The sequence below is a fragment of the Siphateles boraxobius genome, unplaced genomic scaffold (assembly GCF_051911475.1).
Source record: "Siphateles boraxobius isolate OS27281-9 unplaced genomic scaffold, OSU_SipBor_1 6, whole genome shotgun sequence".
NCBI classification, from domain to species: Eukaryota; Metazoa; Chordata; class Actinopteri; order Cypriniformes; family Leuciscidae; genus Siphateles; species Siphateles boraxobius.
In genome coordinates, this window is record NW_027509186.1 from 5,072,477 (window position 1) to 5,080,066 (window position 7,590).

Consider the following 7,590-nt stretch of genomic DNA (forward strand, 5'->3'; position numbering starts at 1 on the left):
ATATTTTGTATTCTCAAATATGTATATTTTTGTCTTTTCATAGAGTTTGCTGAGGCGATTCATCAAACAAGAACTTCTCAATGATGCCACCCCTCAGCATTTGGTCCGGCTTGATGTTAGTGACATGCAGTACAGGGTTCATCTAAGAGCTGTTGATATTGGCATCGGAGCTGAGGCTGCAATAAAGGTATTTAGGAAATGCATAATGTGTGACAAGGCTGTTCCTGGTGTCCCTGTTGTTAGACTGGTCTACTCAGCCCCTCACTGGATTAGCTAGAAGGAAAAAGGAGGGAGAGGAAGCTTACTTAATTTAGTCCCCATTCATCCTTAGGAACGTCAGCGGCAGAGTAGATCCACCGAGGAGCTTTCTGTCCTCCAGTTCAGAAAGGAATGCATGGAGGGTCTATCCAAGATTGTGAAGAAGATTCAAGAGAAGAGCCCTTTGAAATTTCCAACTGTAAAACAAATTACTTGTCTTAACCCAGCCATGATGTATTCGGATCCAGAATTGTGTCAGGGCCAGATGAAGTGTCTAGTCAAAAGGTTTCTTCAAGACAAGCAGTTAGATGGGGTGGCTACAGGTACATAAGATTAAGTCCTGATGTGAGGCATACAATTTACAAAAAAACACATGTACATTTGATTGGATTATTATATATATATATATATATATATATATATATATATATATATGTGAGTGCTTTTTCTTTCACTCTTTCTTTAGGTGATCTGATCATTCAGCAGTTATCGCAATTGTTGTCCCTGGAGGTGAGAAATGAGAAATTCCTGTCTTTCAAGCCCCTCGAGAAGAGGCTGGATGTGGTTCTCCATCCTTATATAAGTCAGCCCTACCCACAGCTCTGGGCTTTCATCAGAAACCTTCTCCTCCTCTCCCATGGGCAGGCTACGGTGGAGAGGGGCTTCTCTATCTATAAGCAAGTAGAAACTTTTAATATCCAAGAGTGTGTGTGATTACGTGTCCATGCATGGGGGTGTTACCAAGGTGCCCCTCACACCAGAGCTCCTGTCTTCAGTCACATCAGCAAGGGTGAGGTACAGGATGCATCTTGAAAGTGAACGAAAGAAAAAAGAATCTCAAGCACATAGTCAAAGAAGAATAATGATTGAAGAGGAGTTGGAGCAGCTAAAAAAGTCAAGACAGACCATCCAGGAAGTTGCAGAGCATCTGAGGAGGGATGCAGACAAGATGGCAGAGGAGGCTGAGGGCAAACAACGCAGCAAAATGGCAGAGCTAATTGCCAAGTCAAACGCGTTGAGAAGAAGCCACAAGCAGAAGTTGACAGAACTTGAGAGCCTGGGCGAAAAAATTGCAACCAAGGCAGCAGACCTGCGAAGGCTGTAGTGTTCAACACCAAGTAAAAATCTATTTGTTTATTACAAATCAAATCTGTGTTACGCTGTTGCATATGTAATAAATATAACTGATCATTTAAATAAAATGTTTTATTTAATTCAAGTAGCCTAGTACTTGTACATAATTATTTCCTAGGGTTCAACATTTATACAGATTCGACATTTTCCCCTCACACTTCTGTCGGAATGTGTACGAAGGTGGCATTGAATTTCATTTGAAATGGTATTGAAAAGGTCCTAAAAAGCCTTGAATTTCAATTTGGAGGATCCTGGGGGTACCCTGCAAATCGCTTACCACAGCTATGCAGACAACACACAGCTCTACTTAGCCCTATCGCCTAACGATTACAGCCCCATTGACTCCCTTTGCCAGTGCATTAATGAAATAAACAATTGGATGTGCCAAAACATTCTTCAGTTAAACAAAGACAAAACTGAAGTCATTGCGTTTGGAAACAAAGATGAAGTTCTCAAGGTGAACGCATACCTTCAGTCTAGGGTTCAAACAACTAAGAATCAAGTCAGGAATCTTGGTGTGTCTCTAGAGTCAGACCTTAGTTTCAGTAGTCATGTTAAAGCAATACCTAAAGCAATAAAGAATTAGAGAAACTTGTGCATACTTTCATCACCAGCAGGGTGGATTATTGTAATGGACTCCTCTCTGGCCTTCCCAAAAACACCATAAGACAGTTGCAGCTCCTACAGAACGCAGCTGCCAGGATTCTGAGCAGAACCAGAAAATATGAACATATCACACCAGTCCTCAGGACTTTACACTGGCTGCCAGTTACATATAGAATTGATTTTAAAGTATTATTACTGGCATATAAATCACTCAATGGCCTAGGACCTCAATACATTGCAGATATGATCAGTGAATATAAACCCAACAGATCACTCAGATCATTAGGATCACATCAGCTTGAAATACCAAGGGTTCACTCTAAGCATGGCGAGTCTGCTTTTAGCTACTATGCTAGCCGCAGCTGGAACCAGCTTCCAGAAGAGATCAGATGTGCTCCTACAGTCACATTCAAATCTAGACTCAAAACACATCTGTTTAGCTGTGCATTTACTGAATGAGCACTGTGCCACTGTTCGTCCGACTGTTTGCACTGTATTTTATTTTATGTTTTAATTATTCTGATTTCATTTGATTATTTCTGTATTTTATCTTTTATTCTAGACTCTTTTAATTATTTTGATTTCTTTTGATTAGTTTAATTTATTCTATGTAAAACACTTTGAATTACCATTGTGTATGAAATGTGCTATATAAATAAACTTGCCTTGCCTTGCCTTGCCTTATATACTGTGGTGATGAGGTGATAATGATGAGAAATCTGGAGATAGAGAGCATTGTGAGGGAGTGACGGCTGGTGTATCTGTGCCACTAGACACAGCACTAGCTCTGTTATAGCTTGGTCAAGGTGGTTACCAGTTAACCCAGTCTCCACAGAAAACAAACTACATGAACATACAAAAATCAAACACTAATAAACATACAGAATTTATTAGCCAATAATACAACCGCCAACAACATCTGAATCAACCAAAATGAACACTAATTAAACAACCCAATATGTAACACATATAAAGCATTTCTGCTCACCCCCTAAGCTAAACTCTGCAGGACAGTGGCCCTCAATGACAGTGACAACATTGTGCAATTGAGGAAAATTTCCTACCGCTAAATAAATTACACCGATTACACTGCATATTTTTCAAGAAAAGATATTTGTCAATGACGCTCTTTATCATTTATTTTGATCTTTAGATCTTTCCTTTTCTTGGAACAAAACGAATGCTTAATATTTATTCACTATTACAATTACTGTAAAAACACAACAACAATAAAATAGTACAATGAAAAACATCAAACTTTTATTAGATAAACGAATAAGACTAATGACATGGTATACCTGCGTTGTAACACACATAAATGAAAGGTCTTTGGATTTTCCCCTTACTTTAAAACAATGCTTTTGTTGTTCATTATTTTAATTAAAACACCAAATATAAAATAGTATGACAAATTCAATCATATTAACCCTTTTATTGTTGATTATTGTTAATTATTGTTGTTCAACATTCACTGCACTTTAAAACATCACGCTCTTACTCGATCTGGACAAACTGAGTATCATTAGAAAGATTAACGGCTCCAGCTTTATTTAACCACTGTGTATGATAACCTATGTTGCAGTGACATTCATTTCTTAATTTATGTCAGGAGTGCAAAATAATTTTTAATATTTTGAAAAGATTATCAACATGCATATTAATGAATTAACGTCTGCTCCAGTTAATTTATGTTCACATAGATGCACTAGACAGGTTCAGTTACGGCTCTTAGTCCGAAAGTGCGCATATTTGGAAAATATTGATTTTCACCACTTTTCCCCTTCTTCCCCTTGCTTAAGTTTTTTTTAGTTCATTATTATTATGAATGAAAACACAACAACAGTTAAATAGCACAATGTTAAATTTACTCATATTAAACATTGTTGTAAACTTCTTCCTTCTTCAGTGTAGAAAAACTCAGAAGCGAAAACCAGGAGACTTATTTAAGCAGGATTCTTTATTTGCTGTAGTCTGCTCCGTACCCAAGTCAAGTGAAGTCTAGTCTAAGGCAGTATACATTGAGTTCATATATACATTTCAAGGGGGAGGGATTACATTGTGATGAACAAAGCATGTAAATGAGCTGAGACAACGAGAACAGGAAAAGCCTAGCCTTCTCGTACTGAGATGGGACAGTCAGGAATATCCCGCTGGGAACCCCTACCGTGTGCAGAGATTTCCTGGTCTCATGTAGTTTATATACATTTCAAGGGGGAGGGATTACATTGTGATGAAATGAGCTGAGACATGAGAACAGGAAAGACATAGACTTCTCGTACTGAGATGAGACAAATGGTCTCAGTAATAAAATAACAGGTGTTCAAACTTGCTCAGCATGACTCTTCACCCGGTAAACAACGAGAACAGGAAAAGCCTAGCCTTCTCGTACTGAGATGGGACAGTCAGGAATATCCCGCTGGGAACCCCTACCGTTTGCAGAGATTTCCTGGTCTCATCATTTCTAAACTTTCTCAATATAAAATACTATTGTATTGGAAATCTAAATTAAACATTTAAATCAATTTGTAATCCTACATTCATCAAACTTTTATTAACAAAATCAATAAGATGGATATTCACGTTGTAATAATATAATAATAAATTGAATTTGTATAGAGCTTTTCTCGAACTCAAAGTCGCTTCACAGGGCAGGTAAATAAACGAAACGAGAAAAAAAAAGTGGGGCTACGCATAGGCAGAGGTAAAGAGATGGGTCTTGAGGCGGGACTGGAAAATGGTAAGGGACTCAGAGGAGCGGATCTCATGGGGAAGGGAGTTCCAGAGCCTGGGAGCTGCCCTGGAAAAGGCTCTGTACCCAAAACTGCAGAGCTTGGACTTGTGGCTGCAGAGGAGACCGGCTGAGGTGGATCTGAGGGACCGTGGGGGTTGGTAAGGGGAGAGGAGGTCAGAGAGGTAAGGCAAGGCAAGGCAAGGCAAGTTTATTTATATAGCGCATTTCATACACAATGGTAATTCAAAGTGCCAAAGTGTAATTCATAGAAGAAATTAAAATAATCAAAAGAAATCAGATTAATTAAAACAGTTTAGAATAAAAGATAACATACAGATTAATTAAAACAGTTTAGAATAAAAAATAAAATAATAAAATAAAATACAGTACTAGCAGTCGGACGAACAGTGGTACAGTGGTCATTCAGTAAATGCACAGCTAAACAGGTGTGTTTTGAGTCTGGATTTGAATGTGACTACTGTAGGAGCACATCTGATCTCTTCTGGAAGCTGGTTCCAGCTGCGGCTAGCATAGCAGCTAAAAGCAGACTCGCCATGCTTAGAGTGAACCCTTGGTATTTCAAGCTGATGTGATCCTAATGATCTGAGTGATCTGTTGGGTTTATATTCACTCTGCATATCTGCAATGTATTGAGGTCCTAGGCCATTGAGTGATTTATATACCAGCAATAATACTTTAAAAGCAATCCTTAATGTAACTGGCAGCCAGTGTAAAGACCTGAGAACTGGTGTGATGTGTTCATATTTTTTGGTTCTGCTCAGAATCCTAGCAGCAGTCTTTTTTGGAAGGCCAGTGAGGAGTCCATTACAATAATCCACCCTGCTGATGATTAAAGCATGCACAAGTTTCTCTAAGTCTTGACTGGAAACAAAGCATCTAATTCTTGCAATATTTTCAGGTGATAGTATGCTGATTTAGTTATTGCTTTGACATGACTACTGATTTGAACTTGATTTTTAGTTGTTTGACCCCTAGACTGAAGGTATGCGTTCACCTTGAGAACTTCATCTTTGTTTCCAAACGCAATGACTTCAGTTTTGTCTTTGTTTAACTGAAGAAAGTTTTGGCACATCCAATTGTTTACTTCATCAATGCATTGGCACAGGGAGTTAATGGGGCTGTAATCATTAGGCGATAGGCCTAAGTAGCGCTGTGTGTTGTCTGCATAGCTGTGGTAAGCGATTTGGTTATTTCTCATTATTTGGCTCATTGGGAGCATGTACAGGTTGAATAGGAGTGGCGCAAGAATTGAGCCTTGAGGGACTCCGCATGTCATGGATGTCCACTCAGACTTATGATCTCCAAAACTCACATAATAACCTCTCCCTACCAAGTATGACCTGAACCATTTTAGGACTATCCCAGAAAGCCCGACCCAGTTTTCCAGCCTGTCAAGAAGTATGTTGTGATTGACAGTGTCAAATGCAGCACTGAGGTCGAGTAGTACCAACACTAATAATTTGCTTGTATCAGTATTTAAGCGAATATCGTTTATTATCTTTATGAGTGCTGTCTCTGTGCTGTGATGCGGTCGGAAACCAGATTGAAAATTGTCAAAGTATCCATTCGAGCTTAAGAATTTGTTCAGCTGATTGAAGACAACTTTTTCAATGATCTTATATGAAAGGAAGATTTGAGATCGGTCTATAGTTGTTTAATATGGTCTTATCCAGATTGCTCTTTTTCAGGAGGGGCTTGACAACTGCAGTTTTCAGGGAGTTCGGAAAACTCCCAGAGAGAAGTGAGGCATTTACCACTTCTAGGAGATCTGCTTCTAAACAGTTAAACACACTTTTGAAGAAAGATGTGGGAAGTGCGTCAAGAGCAGAGGTTGATATTTTAAGGTGCTGTACAGTATCTTCCAAAATTTTGCCATTAATTTCTTCGAAATCAGACATAGTGACTACCTTCTCAGGCTGTGGTCTGATCTGTCTGACCCCAGCGCATCTCAAGGTAAGAGGGGGCCAGGTGGTGAATGGCTTTGTAGGTAAAGACTAAAATTTTGAATGTGATCCGGTGGGAAATGGGAAGCCAGTGTAGTTGTTTTAGAACTGGAGTGATGTGGTGCCAGGATTAGGAGCGGGTGATGAGTCGAGCGGCTGCGTTCTGGACCAGATGGAGTCTTTTTATGTAGGTCGAGCTGATACCAAGGAGTAATGAGTTGCAGTCCAGTCAAGTCATCCTCATTTATATAGCGCTTTTAACAATGTAGATTGTTTCAAAGCAGCTTTACAGAGATAAACATATAATTTAAGGTAACAGAGATTGGTTTGGTTTTATAGTGGTTCTTGAAAAATGTTTTTTCCAGCTAAAGTTAGTTTTGATTGATTCACTTCCGTCTAAATGATCATTAGTTATTAAATTAGGGGCCGCTATGACAACACCGTTCTCTCTAAACAGACTTTAAACGTGAACCTGTGATAGACGCTGATGGCGTTCACATGCGCATTAAGAATTGATTCTATAGTTATGTGCGTTTGGATATATGTGCGCAGGTTTGTAATTCCTCACAAACCATGCCTAAACAAACTACTTGTCTTGTCTATAAATTTTGATGCAGAATTTTATTTTATCTTATCACTTTGGGTAGGTACGCGAACCGAAAAATTCCACAACGCTTTATCTGTAGAGTGGTATAGGGATCCTCCATAGGGAGAGGCTAGTTGGTACTTCAGCACTGTATTGTCATCAGGTCCAGGCGAAAGTCCTTCGTCAGATCTGGAAACGGCCTGGATCCGGCAGGCTGCGGGAAAACCTCGGGATAAACAAAGACACTAAAATTAGCGTAGATGCCATTCTTCTTATGATGTAACGAGTACATCAGGATTTAAGGGAAGTGT